The following is a 19,958-nucleotide window of genomic DNA, read 5'->3' as shown; positions in this document are numbered from 1 at the left end:
GAAGGCCTCAAGTCCAACAGATTAGCAATGCCAAGCGTTATGAAGATCCGAACAACAGAACTCTTACTGCTGCCGGAAAAGCAAAATGGCACAGAGACTCTGGAGGAGAAGAGGGTTCAGCACACTCACAAAACCAAACAGATCTTACCACCTGACCCAGTAACTGCGCTACTAGGTGATTACACATCTCAATGAAAAGTTTTGTCCCCATAGAAACTCAGATGTGAATATATGTGAGCAGCTTTATTTAAAACTATGAAAGGCTGCAAACAAACAAGATGTCCTTCAACAGGACATCCGGATAAACCATGATACATCCATACAATGGAGTATTATTCACAGTGACATAGTGAAATGAGCTACCAAGTCACAAATAGACATGGGTCAGTCTAAAATGCATACTAAGTGAAAGAATCTGCATGCTGTATGATTCCAATTATATGAAATTCTAAGACAGGTAAAACCACAGAAACAATAAGCACACCAGTGAGGGCCAGTGGTCTGGAAAGAGAGGGTTGGCTACGTGAAGCAGTATTTTCAGGGTCCTGAAACTATTCTATATGATACTGTAATGATGACTACAAGACATTAAGCATTTATCGATATTCACAGAACTTTACAACATAAACTTCAGTGTACATAGTTTTAAAGAAAGTATTTAGGAGGTAGAGAGACCCCAGAATGTAATGCAGAATGCAACAGTATACAAAATATATTCCAAATCTACAAAACCACCTCATGTCATGGGTTGGAGGAATACAGTGCTGACCTCTGGAAATAAATGGAGTCTGCAAGACTAAAGGCAAAAGGATCACACTATTTTATCTTAGCTGACAGCACTGCATTCCACAGGGGCACAGCTTAACAAGTCTATACATGCAATCTGAAATTGAACAATTAAGTGAAAGGATGGTGACAGAAGGAGCCAGGCTTCTCCCCACTGAAGGGGAAAGTTTTAGGTAAGCAAAAGGAGGAAGCTAGAATGATCTATACAGTAATGGATTTGACTTGGAGCTATCAGTACAAACTCATGCTTAGCATAACAGACATACACATAGAAATATTTGTAAATATGTATACACACATCAGTAGAAACATGTCTCCTTGCCTTGTCAGCTGAGAAGGCCTAGAATTAATAGACATATTATCCAGATTTTGGTTTCTTTTTTTTTTTTTAAGATGTATTTATTTATTTGAAAGTCAGAGTTAAAGAGAGAGAGGTAGAGACAGAGAGAGAGGTCTTCCATCCACTGGTTCACTCCCCAGACTCTGACCCGAAGCCAGGAGCCAGGAGCTTCTTCCAGGTCTCCCACACAGGTGCAGGGGCCCAAGGACTTAGGCCATCTTTTACTGCTTTCCCAGGCCACAGAAGAGAGCTGGATTGGAAGTGGAGCAGCCAGGACTCACAGTGGTGACCATATGGGATGCTGGCACTGTAGGAGGTGGTTTTACCCACTACATCACAACACTGGCCCCAGATTTTGGTTTCTAATACCATTCTCTAACAAAAGGAACCAGGGTTCCTTGGAAAAACCATTAGGATTGGGGCAGGAAGTAAACAAGATGAGTAACAAGCATCTTGTAACTATCAGAAAGTAAGACGCATACACACACATATACACACACACACTCTCTCTCTCTCTCTCTCACACACACACACTAATCAGAGTGTGTAAAAGGGATACAGGAGCAAAGTGAGAGGGCTCCCAGTAGTCACAACTAGAATAAAGTGAGCAAAAAGAGTAAATACAGGGGCCAGCGCCGTGACCCCATGAGTTAAATCCCTGGCCTGCAGTGCCAGCATCCCATATGCGTACTGGTTCAAGTTCTAGCTACTCCACTTCCAATCCAGCTCCCTGCTAATGCACCTGGGAAAGCAGCAGAGGATGGCCCAAGTTGTTGGGCCCCTGCACCCACATGGGAGACCCGGAGGAAGTTCCTGGCTCCTGGCTTCGGATCAGCTCGGCTCTGGCCACTGCAGCCATTCGAGAAGCGAACCAGTGGATGGAAGACCTCTTTCTCTCTGTCTCTACTTCTCTCTGTAACTCTTTCAAGTAAATACATCTTTAAATAAATAAAACAGTAGTACCTGATAAAAACCCAGAGTATCAAAAGATTGTGTACATACTACCATAAATAATTGAATAAATAAGAAAAAGACAAATATCTCGTGCAAAAATAATTCTAAAATTCTAAATACATGCAGATTTTTCCCCTCAAGGAAATAGAATCCCCTGCTCCTTAAGTGTGCGCTGCACATAGTGACTTTCCCCTGAAAAGAACAGAAAACTACACTGCAGAAATCTGAAAACTCCCTCAAAGAGGTGATCAAGGTTAGTACCAAAAGCATTAATCACACTGAGAGTATAGGAGGGGACTTCAAAAAGCTCATGGAGCGACCAACATTGTAGCATAGCAGGTAAAATCATCACCTGCAACACCGTCTTCCCATGTGGGTGCCAGTTCATGTCCCCGCTGCTCCACTTCCAATCCAGCTCCCCACTAATGTGCTTGGGAAGAAGATGGTGGCCCAAGGCTTGGATCCCTGCTATCTACATGGGAGACTCAGACTGGGCTCCTGGCTCCTGGCTTCCTGGACCACTCTCACCTGTTGTGGCCACTTGGGGAGGGAATCAGTGGAAGACATCTCTCTCTCCTCCCACCCTCACTTTTACCCTGAATGTGAAATAAATAAATCTTAAAGAAAAAAAGACATCCCCTCTAAAAAACAAATTATGCATGGAGTTCAAAAAACATCTGTACCAAAATGAACGTATCTTTTCAATTGCATTTCCATTTTCCAAGAACTTCTGAAGCACCCTCATACACCTGTGATGTGATGTGTTGGGAATGGCCCTTTTTTTGTGTTGTCTTCCTCCCCAGAAACCCATGCCCCAATTTACTCAAGGAAAAACACGAGACAACTGGCTTTTTACAAAAGACATGACCAATAATGCTCAGAACTCAAGGGCAAACAAGAAATGTCTGAGAAACTGCCACTACCAGAGGGCCAGGAAGACACGCCTAGCCAATAGAGATGGTATTCTGGGGCATAAAAAGTATCTAGAGAAAAACAGAAAATGTGAATAAAGTGCAGACTTCAATTATAATACATCACTACTGGTTCACTAATCATGACATATATATCTCATTAACATAGGCTATAAATAACTGGGTGTGGGGTATATGGAAAATGCACATCTTTGCGGCAATTCTATAAATCTAAACTTGTTCTAAAATAAAAATTTCCTTGTTAAAAAGGCAATCCACGGTATTAGAAAATAAAGCTGAGAAAATATCCCAGAAAGTAGAATAAAAATAAAGGGATGGAAGATAAAAGAAAAAATATCATATGATCAATCTAATGAGATCTGTTATGCAAGTACCAAGAGGTGCAGAAAGCGGAGGCAAGAAGGGAGCAAGAAGGCACTGTCAAGTCATGGACCCCAACCTGAAGGGGGAGAAGGCCACATAGGGCCTACCACGTGAATGAAAAGCCCTTATCCAACAACACCCGTGTGAGATTGCCAGACCCCTGAGGCTTAAGGGAAGTCACTCTATCATACTGGAATGTGCATCCCCACCTTTCCTTTCCCCAACACACCTACCCATCCTGTTCTCTTCTTCTCCTAAAGCATTTATTTACTTTATGACCCTCTAATGCTCTGTACAATTTATTTATGTGTATACACTGTTTTCCATTTTGAACTCCTCTCTCCCAAAATTTGTTATTATTTGTTATATATTCAATGTTACCTTGAACAGTGGCTGGCACGTAACATGTGCTTAAAACACATTTGCCAGATCAAAATAAAAGCTTCCAGAGGATGATGGGTCATAAAGGGCTGGTTCTGCCATCTGGCATTAGATTTCTCAACAGCTACACAGAAGTGAGAAAACAATGCCTTCAAAATTCTAAGAGTAAGTGACTTTATAATTTAGAATTCTATATTCAACAAAACTATCAATCAAGTATGAGGGCTGAATAAAAAAACAAGAACCAAAAAAAAAGCCCTTGCCTCCCATTCAGTCTTTCTCAGGAAGCTACTGTAAAATGTGCCCTACTGGGGCCAGTTCTATGGCATAGCGGGTATAGCCATTGCCTGAAGCGCCAGCAACACAAATGGGCACCAGTTAGAATCCCAGCTGCTCCACTTCTAATCCAGCTCCCTGTTAATGCACCTGCACCTGGGAAAGCAGCAGAAGACGGCCCAAGTCCTTGGGCCCCTGCACCCATGTGGGAGATCCGGAAGAAGCTCCTGGCTCCTGACTGCAGCCTGGCTCAGCTCTGGCCATTGCGGCCATTTGGGGAGTGAACCAGCAGACGGAAGCTCTCTCTTTATACCTCTGCCTCTCTTTATCTGTAACTCTGACTTCCAAATAAATAAATAAATCTTTTTAAAAAAATGTGCTCTACCAACACGAGGGGGAATCCAGTACAGGAGAGACAGATGGAATTTAGTTGACTGTGAAACGGCAACAGCCCGCACCAAGGCAAGCAGGGTAGTAGAACGACTGTTCAGGACGACTAGGAGGAGACCGACCTATCTTGGTTGATGGGTAAATAGATCAAATAAAGAATATAAAAAGACATACAAAAGAGATATAAAACATACTTTTATAAAGATACAAAAATGGGGCCAGCTCTGTGGCGCAGCGGGTTAACACCCTGGCCTGAAGTACAGGCATCCCATATGGGCGCCAGTTCTAGTCCTGGCTGCTCCTCTTCCTATCCAGCTCTCTGCTATGGCCCGGGAAAGCAGTAGAAGACGGCCCAACTCCTTGGGCCCCTGCACCCGTGTGGGAGACCTGGAGGAAGCTCCTGGCTCCTGGCTTCAGATCGGCGCAGCTCTGGCTGATGCGGCCAATTGGGGAGTGAACCATCAGATGCAAGACCTCTCTCTGCCTCTCCTCTCTCTGTGGTATAACTCTTTCAAATAAAAAAAAAAAAAAGATACAAGCATGTAAATATAGAAAAGAATTAAGATAATTATTTACTCTATGAAAAAAATTTGCTTTTTAAAGAGAAAGAGAGAAAAAAGGAGGAGAGACAGAGAGACCTTCATCTGCTGGTTCACTCTCCAAATGGCCTCAACAGCTGGAGCTGGGCCAGGCTAAAACCAGGAGCTGAGGGCTCCTTCCAAGTCTCTGACATGGGTGCAGGGGCCCAAACACTCGGGCTGTCCTCTGCTGTGTTCCCAGGCACATCTGCAGGGAGCTGGATCGGAAGCAGACCAGCCAGGACATGAACGGGTGCCCACATGGGGTGCCACCACTGCAAGCAGCGGCGACTCTACCTGCTGCACCACAGCTCTGGCCTCCCAAAACCAAAAAAGTTTAATAAAGAAAATAACATCAGCTATACATGAACTTAACATAGTTAAAATGATACATACACTAAATTTAGTATATAACTAATTTTAGAAAATAAAGGACAGAGAAATGCAGTGCAGTACAAAACTGAACTCCTACTTCTATGATACAAAATGATACCTAAAACTTGGGTAGGTAGAAGAGAAAAGGGTAAACAATTGTTTGAGGGGTCTTCAAAAAGTTCACAGAAGGGGCTTGTGTTGTGGTATAGCAAGTTAAGCTGCTCCCTGCAATATTAGCATCCCATATGGGCACCAGTCCAAGACCTAGCTGCTCCACTTCCGATCCAGCACCCTGGGAAAGTAGTGAAAGATGGTCCAAGTGCTTCGACCCCTGCATCCATGTGGGAAACTTGGAAGCAGCTCTTGGCTCCTGGTTTTAGCATGGCACACACCTGGCTGTTGCAGCCACTTGAGAAGTGAACTAGAGGAGAGAAGATCTATTCCCCTCTGCCCCATAACTGCCTTTCTAATAAAAATAAATCTTTAAAAAAAAAACAAAAAGTTCATGGAAAAGTGTATCATGAAAAAACTACCAATAGAGTTCAAAATCTTTTTGTACCAAAACATGTTTTTTTTTTTAAATATTTTAATCCACTTATCTTTTAATTCCATTTCCCACAAACTTCTTGAAGTTCCCTTGTATAGCCAAACACATTATTGAAAAAAAAAACCTGGAGGTGAGAGTTAAAGTCACTGACACTGGAGCAGTTTTTCCCAAAAACAGCTGAGAGGAAGAATCCGAGTGCACTAAGGCACCACTTCACATACAGTTAAGGGTTAAGTTCTCTCCTCTGCATCGGAAGTGTTACTAGTTACTAGCAAGAAAACAGCTGCTGAAATAATGTTCTGTGTTCTGATGCACACAGGGCCACTGAGAGAAATGCTGCCACTGGGGAGTGGGAATTGGAGATGAGACACACTGCGGCACAGGACTGCTGGTTTTCACTGTGAGTCTTGCAGTATACTTTACTGTGTAGATTCTGTTTAGGTATCCCCTTTGATAAACAAGCATTACATTTAAAAAACATGGTAAAAAGTAATGAAGGAACTCTGAATAGAGACTATTTTAAAAATACATAGGAACTGAAAAGTCAAGAAAACTCATTAGCCAAAACCAAAGGATTTTCTTAAATAAATTATGAAATTCATTGAACATCATCTATTTAAAAAGTTTCTATCTCTATTACAATGTCTGATGAAGCACTGAGCATTATAGTATTTTTAAATTATTTGTTTGAGGCCGGAGTCACGGCTCAACAGGCTAATCCTCCGCCTTGCGGCGCCGGCACACTGGGTTCTAATCCCGGTCGGGGCACCGGATTCTGTCCCAGTTGCCCCTCTTCCAGGCCAGCTCTCTGCTGTGGCCCGGGAGTACAGTGGAGGATGGCCCTAGTCTCTGGGCCCTGTACCCCATGGGAGACCAGGATAAGCACCTGGCTCCTGCCTTCCGATCAGTGTGGTGGGCCGGCCACAGTGCACCAGCTGTGGTGGCCATTGGAGGGTGAACCAACGGCAAAAGGAAGACCTTTCTCTCTGTCTCTCTCTCTCACTGTCTACTCTGCCTGTCAAAAAAATAAAAAAAATTATTTGTTTGAGAGGCAGAGAGGCCAGAGAGCTCATGCTTGTCAAGAACTCAGTCCAGGTCTCCCATGTAAATGGCAGAACCCAACAACTTGAGCCATCATTGCTGCCTCCCCAGGTTCACATTAGCAGGCAGATGGAATCAGGAGCTGGAGCCAGGAAATGAACCCCTGCACCCCCATGTAGAACGTAGGCATCCTTTCTGGTATGTAACCACTAGGCCAAACAACCACTTTGCATTATGTTATTTAAGATGCCTAAAAAAAGAAAGATAAGCTTTTATATCCTTCTTATTTTAAAAAATTAAACAGTGGGGCCAGTGCTGTGGCATAGTGGGTAAAACCACCTCCTGCAATACTGGCATCCCATATAGGCACCAGTTCGAGTCCCAGCTGGTCCACTTTCAATCCAGCTCTCTGCTGTGGCCTGGGAAAACAGCACAAAATGGCCCAGACTTGGGACCCCTGCACCTGCGTGGGAGACCGGGAAGAAGTTGCTGGCTCCTGGGTTCAGATCGGCGCAGCTCCAGCCGTGTAGCCAACTGGAGAGTGAACCAGCGGACGGAAGACCTCTCTCTGTGTCTCTCTCTTTGCCTCTGCCTCTCTGTAACTCTACCTTTTAAATAAATAAATAAATCTTTAAAAAATAAAACAGGCCGGCGCTGCGGCTCACTAGGCTAATCCTCCGCCTTGCGGCACCGGCACACCGGGTTCTAGTCCCGGTCAGGGCACTGGATTCTGTCCCGGTTGCCCCTCTTCCAGGCCAGCTCTCTGCTGTGGCCCGGGAGTGCAGTGGAGGATGGCCCAAGTGCTTGGGCCCTGCACCCCATGGGAGACCAGGATAAGTACCTGGCTCCCGCCATTGGATCAGCGCAGTAGGCTGGCCGCAGCGGCCATTGGAGGGTGAACCAACGGCAAAGGAAGACCTTTCTCTCTGTCTCTCTCTCTCACTGTCCACTCTGCCTGTCAAAAAAAATAAATAAATAAAAAAATAAAACAATGTAAATGCTGTATGCTGAGTTTTTAACATTAAATCTTAAAAAGCTGCATATACTTCTCATTTCAAACAACCAACTATACATTTAGTGCCAGCGAACTATCACCTATAGTAGAAGACATAAAAGAAACATAAGTGGGTTAAAACTGCCACTTGTAACAATCACATCCTGTAGGGGAGTCCCTAGTCATATCCTGGCTGCTTCTCTTATAATCCAGCTTCCTGCTAACGCACTGGGAAGGCAGCGGTAGACAGCACATGTACTTGTGCCCTTTCTTCTATTTTTTTTAAAGATTTATTTATTTGAAAGAGTTAGAGACAGAAGGAGAGGCAGAAAGAGAGTCTTCCATCCGCTGGTTCATTCCCCAATTGGCCGCAACGGCCAGAGCTGCGTAGATCTAAAGCCAGGAGCCAGGAGCTTCTTCCAGGTTTCCCATGTGGGTGCAGAGGCCCAAGGACTTGGGCCATCTTACACTGCTTTTCCAGGCCATAGCAGAGAGCTGGATTGGAAGTGGAACAGCCAGGACTTGAACCGACTCCCATATGGGATGCTGGCACTGCAGGCGGTATCCTTACCACAACGCCACAAGCCGGTCCCAACCTGTGCCCCCTTCTACCCATGCAGAGGACGTGGATAGAGTTCATACTGGCCTTGACCTGGCCCAGACCTGCCTGTTGCAGCCATTTAGAGAATAAAGCAGTGGACCACAGATCATTCTCATTCTCTCTCCCCCTCTGTCATTCTGCCTTTCAAATTAATCAATTACTTAAAAAACAAATGTAAGATTGTTCTAACGAAGTTTATATATGCATACACAGAATAGCCTGTTTGGGGAACTTTCACTCACTTGGCCATTATGTACTCTCGGATTTCTTAAACAATTTTTTTGTGAGGCACAGAGGAAGAGAAGAAGGTAGAGGGAGAGAGAGAAATGGAGAAAGCTCCTATCTTTTGGTTCACTCCACAAATGCTCACAACAGCCATGGCAGAAGCCAAGAAATCAATCCAGGTTTCCCATCAGAGTGGCGGAAACCCAAACACTGGAACTATCACCACTGCCTCCCAAAATTAGCAGGAGCTGAAGTCAGGAGTCAGAGACAGGAAACAAATGCAGCCACTCTAACGTGGAACGTGAGCATGCAAAATGCTGGGGTAAATGCCTGCTCCTCCAAACAAATCTTTACATTATTTACCGTATAAAAAATCCTTCAGGATTTAAAACAAAGAGCAGTTATAGGAAAAACTGATCAGAAATGACAAGCAGACTCCTAACATGGTTAGGATGAGAGAAGACAAGAATTCGAGACAACACAGTGGAGATGAAGAGAGAAAGATGTACAAGAGGCTCAAGAATGAGATTTTATGGAGCGTGAGAGTGAAGATGAGGGTAACTGCCAGGTTTCCATCTTGAAAACAGACGGTGGTGCCACTGGCTATGACAGGCAACACCAAGAGCAGAGGGATGAAGTCAAGCACGCGCCCACTCCTGGACTGCTGTTTGCCTGAACAACCTCGAGAACATCCTTCTAGGGCAAGGATCGGAATGCAGGAGAGCCGCCTGAGACAGAGATTTAGAAACCAGCACCCTAAGCTGTGGGATGAGACCACCCAGAAGAGAGGACACAGACCTGACATCAGGGAACTGAAGATCACGGTCCCCGTGCCCAAAACCACTCTGGGTAAAACTCTGCCACACAGTTAAACGTACTGCTGAGGAAAAATATCCAACCTACAATGTTAAATGAACGAAAATCAAACAGCAAAGTTTCTGCATATTATAAGCCCCTTATTACAAATGAATTGTTAAAAAAAAATTGCACTAGCAAAGACACATGGGGAAATATGAGGAACATTTGTCAATAATTCCATAAATCTGGACATGGGATTATGTAAGCATTTCATAGCTACACTCTATGTCTCTGACATTTCATTTTCTTACAAGCAATACTTTGGTAAACAGGAAAAAATAATTGTGTTCTTTTCCTAAAAATCTGTTATAAAGACACTTGGGCATTGTACTATAATTGGGCAAATAATATCAACAGAGAACTGTAATATTACACTAAAATGCTCAATGAACTAACAAAGTAATGCTCCACATTTTTTTTGGTGCTTACTAAGTGAAAACTACTTTTTTAAATAATAAAAGTATTAAATGTTGGCAAAGATGTGATGACAAAAAGTACACTGGTACAATCTCTAAAGAAAATAATATGGCTAGAAATATATATATGTATATTTTATATCAACAGCCTCAAAAAATTCCTAATAACTTGATCCACTAACTCTCTTTAGAAGTTTAATACTCAGGGGCCGGCGCTGTAGCACAGCGGGTTAACGCCCTGGCCTGAAGTGCAGGCATCCCATATGGGCACTGGTTCTAGTCCCGGCTGCTCCTCTTCCCATCCAGCTCTCTGCTGTGGCCTGGGATAGCAGTGGAAGATGGCTCAAGTCCTTGGGCCCTGCACCCACGTGGGAGACCTGGAAGAAGCTCTTGGCTCCTGGCTTCCAATCGCCGCAGCACTGGCCGCTGCAGCCATCTGGGGAGTGAACCAGCTTATGGAAGACCTCTCTCTCTCTCTCTCTCTCTCTGCCTCTCCTCACTCTGTAACTCTTTCGAATAAATAAATAAATCTTTTATACTCAAAAACAACAGACCAATGGCATACCAAGCAGTGTTTCCATATATATGCAAATGTTTGCAATGTCCAGGCAAAGCCAATTTCTCTTCAAACACTTAACTTTTCCTTACAGCGGAGCTTGCTACTTTTAAATGAACAAGTTAATTATGTTCTGCGCTTTCATTTCCAAAATGGTAAATATACTGCATTAATGAACAAAAACTCTCTGGGGCCGTTCATTTTTAAGCGTGACTCCCCCCAGTCATAATGTTCAGTGGACTGTGGCACTATCCTAGCCCATCACTTTTCCCTGCGTCTGGGGCCCACAGATCGACGGGAACTTGGCTTCCATCGCAATTTCACCGTTTCCAACTCCGTTGTGCTCGTGTACTCCAAAAGCCAAAGTTATGCCTACGAAGCTTATTTAGAACTTGGGAAACTATCTGAAATGCAAACTTCAGCAAGAAAACACCCAATGCCACTACCTATACACGAAACCCCGTCCTCTTAATTCAGCAAAGGCACGGAGGCAGTGAAGGAAGCAGCGCGGGGACCACTCCACACAGCTCCACCGCAGCCAGCCACCGCACCTCGGCCGGACGCCCGGCGGCGGCGAACCCCGCACCGCATCGCCGGCGCCCGTCAGAGACCAACTTGGCTTCGCGAAGGCGAGGGCTGGCGCGCGGCCCGCGGGCGCGTCCCGGCGCCGGCCCGCGAGGGACCCGGGCCCACAAAGGCGCTGGCCGCCAGGAAGGTCAGCCCCGCGGCGGCCCCAGGGCGGGACCCCCGAGCGGACTGCGCGGCGGCCCTGCGGCCCTCAGCTCCCGGCCGGCCGGCCCCTTGCTGCGGGGGTCGAGTGCGGGCCCCGAGCCGGCGGCTCTGGTGAGGGAGCGCGGCAGGGCTGAGGCGAGGCCCCGGCGGCCACTTACCTCCCCACAGCCCTGCGGAGCTCGGGGCCTCGCCGCGGACGCCGCGCTGGGCAGCGAGAGCGACCCCGGCCGGAGCCGCGGCAGTGCGCGACGTCGGCGCAGGGTCTGCCCCCGCCGACCCGAGCGGCGCGGCCCGCGCAGGCGCAGGAGAGGCCGCGCGGCGCACACGCCCCCCGCCCGCGCGGCCCCGGGCGCCTGCGCGCTGCGATGCGGTCCGCGCCGGAAGTGCCTGACCAGGCCCTGGGGTGGGCGCTGCCGCGCGTTTCGGGCTCAGATCGTGAGGAGGGGTGACGCTCGTCCGCGTCCGGCGACCCCTGCCCGTCGCCGACTCAGCGCTGCAGTGGGCGGGCCGGTCGGCCCCGGTGCCGACTGGCCTTCTCCGGTCCGATCCGGTCCGGTCCGGTGCTCACCCTGCCGTCGCCGCGGCCGTTCTGCGTTTCAGTCAGCGGCCGGAGAACAACTGCGCTGACTGGAAACAAACACTGACTTCTGTCAGAAGAAGCGGCCCGAGTGTGTGTGTGGCCGAGCGTCGCTGTTTCTGCCGCGAGCGCGTGCCCGGGGCCTAGGCCCCTGCGCGCATCCGAGCGAGCGGCCGCACCGCCGCGAACGTGAAAGCCCGCGTTTCAACAAGCTCAGGCCCACGTCCGCTTTTCCAAAAATGACAGGAATCATACTATCTCAAGAATATTCCAGACACGTGGGGTTTGTAGTGAAGGATGGGAGAGTCGAGCTTCCAATCTGCGGTTTTCCATCGTTCGGAAAGAATCTCGAATCTCGGGCTTCCTGCACTGGAAGCGGGGGTGGCCTGGCTGTAGTCCAGATGTAAAGTGTTGACTGCCCGGAACTGTACTGGGCATCTGCTCTGCGTTTGCTGGCCTTCTCAGTAAGTCCAGGAAGCATTTCCGCGGCTGACACACACAACCCGAGGGGCACGGCCTCGTGCAGCCACTGTCGGGTCCAGTGCAGCCTGGACAGAAGTCTGGAGCAGCGCAAGGACCGAGAGCAGGAGTAGGCGAGACACCGAGACCCTAACCCGGCAAAGGAAAAACGTGTGTACGTGAACGCTGAATCCACAAATACAACGTTTAAACGTTTTACTAAGTTATTGTAGTGTTCAAACTCATTAATCACATAAAGACAAAAAATGACAGGTCCCATGGATCCAGTTTAGCCAGTTTGGAGTGTGAACAAACTCCATCAGCGAGAGTAGGGTGAACACTCACACTCTGATGGGGATATAAATTAGACCAAGTTAGGATTTTTTACAAGATTTGTTTACTTGAAAGGCAAGTGACAGATCTTGCATCCTCTGGTTCAGTCTTCAAATGGCCACAAAAGCCAGGGCTGGGCCAAGTCAAAGCCAGGAGCCAGAAATTCCACCAGGTCTCCATATGGTGCCAGGGACCCAAGCACTTGAGTTATCTTCACCTGCTTCCCGGGTGCGTTAGCAGGGAGCTGGATGGGAAGTGCAGCAGCCAGGAATCAAATCGGTACTCTGATACGGGATATGAGTTTCCCAAGTAGCAGCTTAACCCACTACACCACAGCATCCCCCTACCCCAGTTAGGAAAGTTATTTGTCAAATCATATCAAGACCCTTTAAATGTTCACATGACCTAATTCTATAATTTTCCTTTTGGAATGTATAAGGAGTTACTCCAGAAAACAAAGGTTTACGCATAATGGAAATATATTTACCATGACAATATTTGTGTTTTAAAATTGACAACATTCTAAAATACAATAAGAAAATAGTAAAAAAAAAAAAAGATGACTATATATTTGTGTCAAACCATTAAATTTACCTTTACAAAGAATTCTGATAATTTGAGGAAATCATGATAAAGCATTTTAAATATTTAAAAATATTTATCAATGTGTGTGTAGTATGAAGTCAGTTATGCTTGTCCAATACATGTTAAAGAGTGAATGAAATACCCTAACACGGGGCCAACATAATGGTGTAGCATGGAAAGTCCTCACTCGCGAAGCCAGCGTCCCATACGGGTGCTGTTTTGAGTCCCAGTTGCTCCTCCAATCCAGCTCCCTGCTAATGGCCTGGGAAAAGTAGCAGAAGGTGGCTCATGTGCTTGGAACCCTTCCACCTCCATGGGAGACCCTGGCTCCTGACTTTGGCCTGGCTCAGCCCTTGTTGTTGAGGCCACTTAGGAAATGAGCCAGCAGATGGATGATCTCCCTCTTTCTATCTTTCCCTATCACTCTTTCAAATAAATAAATAGGTCTTTTTTTTAAAACATACACTAACATGTCTGACTAGTGTACAAATACTACCCTGGACATTCTGAATTTTCTACAAGGCATATTTTTATTCTAAAAAAATAAAGCAGTAGATGTGGTAAGTTGATCAGAGAACTTAAGGATCTAATCCTCCCATTGTTAAAGAGTATAGTCTTTGGAGTCTACTTGAATTTGAATTCTCTTATTAGCAGTGAGACCTAAATTTGCTAAGCTTAGATGCTTCTCCAGTCAGAAGATGATAGAACCGATGCACTGCTGGAGATAATCCATCTAAAGTGCTCAAAAGCGGCACTTAGTATAAATGAATAATCATTCTTGGTGGCTATATTTATTTTTATAAGCTGTATATTCATGTTGTTAAATCAGTATTCTGTGAATTTGGCTAATGCACATCAGTTCTTTGGAGCGCAATTGCCTTCAAATACTTAAATTTATTTTATATATTTATATGTATTTGACAGACAGAAAGATAGAGACACAGAGACAGCTCTTTCAGCTGCTCATTCACTCCCCAAATACCCACAACATCCAGAGCTGGGCCAGGCTGAAACCTGGAGTCAGGAACTCCATCCAGGTCTTCCATGTGTGTGGCAGAGACCCAAGTAGTTCAGTCATCACTGCTGCCTCCCAGGGTACACATTGTTAAGAGGCTGGAATCAGAGTGAAGTCAAACTCAAACCCACACATTTTGATACTGGGTGTGGGGGGCCCCAAGCTGTGTCTTAATTGCCTTGCCACATGCCTGCTCCCCTTTAAATGGATTTAAAACCTGAATTCGTTAGTTTACTAAACTGAGGACAAGATACAGGGATTGGACAACCACTCCACGATTCCTTCCTAATGATGACTTATAATATTTCTGGCCAGGTAAATATTTTGAACAGGTAATAGGTTGCATATGTAGGATTTACAGCCCTTGATTACCTTTTAAAGCCAAATGTTTAATTCAAAGAAGAATTTAATTCTGAAGCTAAAGAAAACATTGCAATAGATATAGAATTTGAGAAATATAATGACCTTCCCTAATTATGTCTCAGAAGAGAATTTATTTGGATTCCACAAAACTTGTGATCTGTAAAGTAGTCAAAATAACAGGTGAAATCATCCAACTAAACAAACTGTAGACCAATGACTATTGATTTAACCCAGTAGTTCCCAATAGTGAGTGGTGGTGATGGTAGTGATTTACCTCTCAGAAGACCTTTGACGATGCCAAGACATTTTTGGTTTTCACAAGGAAAGAAAAGCGCTGACAGCTAGAAGGCAGAGGCAAGCAGTCTGCTAAATGACTTCCAGTGCATGGGACAACCCCTACAATAAAGAATTTTCCAACCTAAAGTATCAGTGGAGCCCCGCTTGAGGAATCTGATTCAGCCAATGAAGTGGTTTGAAGCTAATGTATTTCCTCCAATTCCTAATAGTTTCATTTTTCTTCCACAGCCATAGGCACAAATACGAGTTCAGAACCTCGGGACTAGGTTTGAACTCCTGTGTAACACCCTGTCCCAGTACAAATTAAACTTTGTTCTGAGTAGTACACAAAGCAGTTAACCAAAGAGTCAAAATATACAATAATCATTTATGGAACAGTCATTTTACATATTGTCCTCTGGCAGAGAGCAAGGCCTCATACTTATTGTTTAGCTTCACCAGTTTAAAGGAAAATTCCTAGGTTAATTAAATCCAGTAGAATTTATCTAAACAAAACAAAATGATTCATGAATTGGGTAATTCTCAGAACCAGAGCAAGTTCTAGGAACTACCAACCACATGAGCTGACAGCATTTATAGAAAATCAGGACAATTCAATTGGCTACAGCATGGTCAATTAACCAGTCAAATGGTTACAGTTGAACTACTCAGTTGTTTACAACCTAATCAGCTAGCTGGCCGGAGGGCCTTCTACAATCAGTCAAATCTCAGCTGCTGTGATTAAACTCTGTTGGTGCATTCTGTTGTGCCCATTTCAGGTTGCCCAGTCCACATCCATGGTCTCCTACAAAACTGTGTTGAACACACCGGGGGCAATCACACCATCACTTATTGCCAAGAAGTACTTTATAAATCACTGTCATTTATTGATCATCTCCTACTTATTTTCAGCCCTCATCTAATGTGCCAAGCAGGTCTTCCTGAGTATAAACATTTCTGTGCATCCATAAACAATACCTAAGGTTCAGTAATTCTGCCTGCTGTTGTCACTACTTTGTTAAACACAGCAGCACTTACTGACAGAGGCCTTTATTATCACAACAAACTAAAGAACACACTGTCTGTCAGCAGCCTATTTTCTTTTGGTTCCAAGTGCTATAATTTAGCACTGGTTCTTTTAAGAGCTGCTCTACAATTCTCTGAGGACAATTATAATTGTACTACCCACAAGACATCCATTATATATCCTTGGATGTAACACAGAAGGTATATTTACTTAAAGTTCTAGAACTCAAAAAGCTCAGGTAACTAAAATTTTTTTCTGAGTAATTTTGAAATCTTATGGCAAGGAAATAATAAATCAATGACTTTTTTTGGTAAATGTTATCAAACTGCTGAACTTTCTACATAAACAGTGAGAAAGAAAAGAGAGGAGTCAGCATTGTCATACAGTGGGCTAAGCCACCGCTTTTTGATGCCAGCATCTCCTATTGGAGTGCCAGTTTGAGTTTTGGCTGCTTTGCTACCAGTCCAGCCCCTGCCACTCACGAGAGGATAGAATTTCTGGCTCTTGGCTTCAGCCTGGCCCAGCCTTTTCCATTGTGGCCATTCTGGGGAGGGAATCAGTAGGTGGAAGATCTCTATCTCTGTGTCACTCTACCTTTCAAATAAATACATAAATCTTTATTCAAAAGGAATAACTGATGCCCTTTGAATGAAGCAATTCCATTCGCTAAAGTACTGCATAAAGCAATTACATCACTGATTGCAAGATCCTGCAGTGCTTTTGAACTAAGAAAGTAGAAATAAAGTTAGATGACTTTTGAAAAGTTAAATTGTGTTTCATTATATTAGATGATTTCCTTAACCATTCTAATGAGTGAAAGTTTATTCAGTTAACTTGCTCTCACCCCTCCCTAGGTATATACTCAATGAACAAAAAGAAATGGTTAGTAAGGCATGCACCTTGAGTTGTTTATTTTTAAAACACAGTTATTATTTTGTAACAGATTGTTATTTTGTTAACATATTAGATGCAAGAACTGTGGCTATATTAATTTGTGGTTTTACATTATTGTAACATGTAGCTATTAGTTTGTAGATTCCTTTTATTCTGTAACATATTAGCTTTAATAACTAGAGCTGTGTTAGGTTGTGGCTTTCAGATTGAACAACAGGAGAGCAAACAACCTACTAAAAACTCATGACTTTCGCATACAAGTGAAATTGTACTTTATATCACATTTATTTGCTTATGGATTTTTCCTTTATGTGACACATTATTCTAGGAGTTTGAAGAAATACAAGGTGAACAATTCATGATTTTTTTCCCTAAAGAAGTTCATAAACTACTATGTCATTCTTTTATTTACTGACATAAATATTTGAGACACTGATGGAAAATGATAAAGCAACAAGATCTTTATGTAGGTTCTTGGCCAATTAAGTTTTCTGTCATTTCCTTTGTTGATGGAAATGAAGAAGAAATCTGAACATCAAATGTGGGATCAAGTAAATTATTCATGAAAAGGAAGCTTTGGCAAGGTTTTGATCATAATTGCTGAAAAATGCCCTGTGCCAGCTGTGGCCTCTAATGTGCTCAGTTTATAACTACACAGTTTCTATATTTGAGAAAAGCTTCCCAATTGTAACATATTTGATCAATTTACTCTCTTAGATTAACCAGTCATTGCTAGAAACATCAGCAGTTTTTATTATTTCGGAGGAGAATCAGAATCCTTGTGGTTTTAAGAGACTTAAATTCCACAACATTATGAACTAGTTCCTTTTTGTAAATAACCTGAGTGGAGGAAATACATGAAACTCAGCTATTGCAGTTTTCCATTGTTTTCTTATTTCCTGACTGGACTTACGCTAATTAGAACTACTGTTTCATTGCCCAAAAACACAGAATGTATCCTAGAACTATTAGTTAACTGTTGGTATTTAATACCATGTAACCATATTAAAACACTCATGTTTCCAGGAAAAGAGCTAAAACATTTTTTGGATATATTACGATTTATTGTTCCGCTGGATGGAATATATAAATCCCACTGAGCAGTTTAGTGTGGCCCTGTGTCTTACATAAACAGGTTAAATGGAGACTTTATATTGTAATCTGTACTCATGAATCTACCATAAACTGTCATAATGACAAATGGAAGCTTTTTTGCTTGGCCCAAGGTAGCTGTTTATCCTTTTCATTGATAATATACAAGTGTAGAGAGCCAAAAATGTTTCAAACTGAGAAAAGAAATAAGATACTTCCCACTAAGCTACTGAAAAATGAAATTTTTATGTTGACTCTTGATGACTGGAAAGCCAATGTTAAGAATCAATATTATCCTATATAAAATAGTACACTGAATTAATAATAAACAATATATTAAGAGCTTGTGGCCGGCGCCGTGGCTCAATAGGCTAATCCTCCACCTTGCGGCACCGGCACACCGGGTTCTAGTCCCGGTTGGGGCACCGGATTCTGTCCCGGTTGCCCCTCTTCCAGGCCAGCTCTCTGCTATGGCCAGGGAGTGCAGTGGAGGATGGCCCAGGTGCTTGGGCCCTGCACCCCATGGGAGACCAGGAAAAGCACCTGGCTCCTGGCTCCTGCCAGGATCAGCGCGGTGCGCCGGCTGCAGCGGCGGCCATTGGAGGGTGAACCAACGGCAAAGGAAGACCTTTCTCTCTGTCTCTCTCTCTCACTGTCCACTCTGCCTGTCAAAAAAAAAAAAAAAAAAAAAAAAAAAAGAGCTTGTATATGCTGACTGGGAACAGTGGTGACTTTTTAAATTCTCAGAAAGTCTGAACATCGTATAGTTAGAAGAAGCCACTAGGCCGGCGCCGCGGCTCAATAGGCTAATCCTCCGCCTTGCGGCGCCGGCACACCAGGTTCTAGTCCTGGTCGGGGCGCCGAATTCTGTCCCGGTTGCCCCTCTTCCAGTCCAGCTCTCTGCTGTGGCCAGGGAGTGCAGTGGAGGATGGCCCAGGTGCTTGGGCCCTGCACCCCATGGGAGACAAGGAGAAGCACCTGGCTCCTGGCTTCAGATCAGCACTGTGCACCGGCCACAGCATGCCAGCCACAGCGGCCATTGGAGGGTGAACCAATGGCAAAAGGAAGACCTTTCTCTCTGTCTCTCTCTCTCACTGTCCACTCTGCCTGTCAAAAAAAAAAAAAAAAAAAAGAAAAAAGAAGAAGAAGCCACTGGTATTGATGAAGATGCTCCATCTCTCCATAGCAGCCATTACAATCAAAATCTTTACAGAAGGTTTTCACGATCAGCAAGAGAATTTTGCTGGCATTACTGGTAAAGATAAGCAGAGAACAAAGAGTGAAGAGGAAGTGTGCATTCATAAAACAGTTTTTAAAGAAAGATTAGATATCTGCTGGTTCAGAGCCATATATGTGCTTTTAATTTTAGTTATTTATTTGAGGGACAGAGAGAGATAAATAGAGAGGTCTCCATTGTTGGCCAGTTCATTTCCCAAATGCCCAAAATGGCAGAGGGACCAAAGCCAGGAGCCAGGAACTCAATCCAGGTCTCCGACATGGGTAGCAGGGACCCAACCACTTGAATCATCACCACGGCCTCCCTGAGTGTGCATTAGCAGGAAGTTGGAGTTTGGAGCAGAGCCAGGTGTTAAACGTGGACCACTCCAATATGGGATTTGGGTGTCTTAACCACTAGACAAAACACTTACCCTGAATGTCATTTAAATCAGCTCTTTGGGGCAACATCACTGCTATTGTCTGTGTCCCCCAAAATTCATGTGTTAGAACTGAATGGCCTATGTATAAGAGGTGAGGCCTTCAGGAGGTGGTTAAGTCATGAGGGTTGAGCTTCGTGGGTGGAATTAGGGCCACCCAAAGGGTCCTGGGTTTTTTCTCTTCCTTGTGTCTGCCACGAGAGGATACCAAAATAGTGCCATTAATAAGGCATGGGTCTTCCCCAACCAAGAAAGCTGCTTGGATTCCCCAGCCCCTGAGGTATGAGAAAATAAATTTCTGTTCTTCATAAACTTCCCAGTCTCAGGTATCTTATTG

The 19,958-nt window shown here is 44.4% G+C and overlaps 1 protein-coding gene across 18 annotated transcripts in view; it reads right to left on the bottom strand.

The window, feature by feature from the left end:
• The window catches only part of ZFYVE16 (zinc finger FYVE-type containing 16), a 63,302-nt gene extending 51,012 nt beyond the window's left edge, over positions 1 to 12,290 (bottom strand). For 7 of the 18 annotated variants that reach the window (XR_016220360.1, XR_016220359.1, XM_051854050.3 and 4 more), the window contains exon 1: positions 11,504 to 11,642. The gene's annotated coding sequence lies outside the window, so the exon portion shown is untranslated. Of the gene's footprint in view, positions 1 to 11,503; positions 11,643 to 11,913 lie in introns of those variants that run through there. The other 11 variants (XM_051854051.3, XM_070056335.2, XM_089312922.1 and 8 more) reach the window with 5 other exon arrangements.
• Positions 12,291 to 19,958: the final 7,668 nt, after the last annotated feature.

The sequence above is a fragment of the Oryctolagus cuniculus genome, chromosome 14 (assembly GCF_051225735.1).
Source record: "Oryctolagus cuniculus isolate XC-2025 breed Fujian yellow rabbit chromosome 14, ASM5122573v1, whole genome shotgun sequence".
In the NCBI taxonomy this organism is placed as follows: domain Eukaryota; kingdom Metazoa; phylum Chordata; class Mammalia; order Lagomorpha; family Leporidae; genus Oryctolagus; species Oryctolagus cuniculus.
This window is presented reverse-complemented; position numbering and strand designations above follow the sequence as displayed.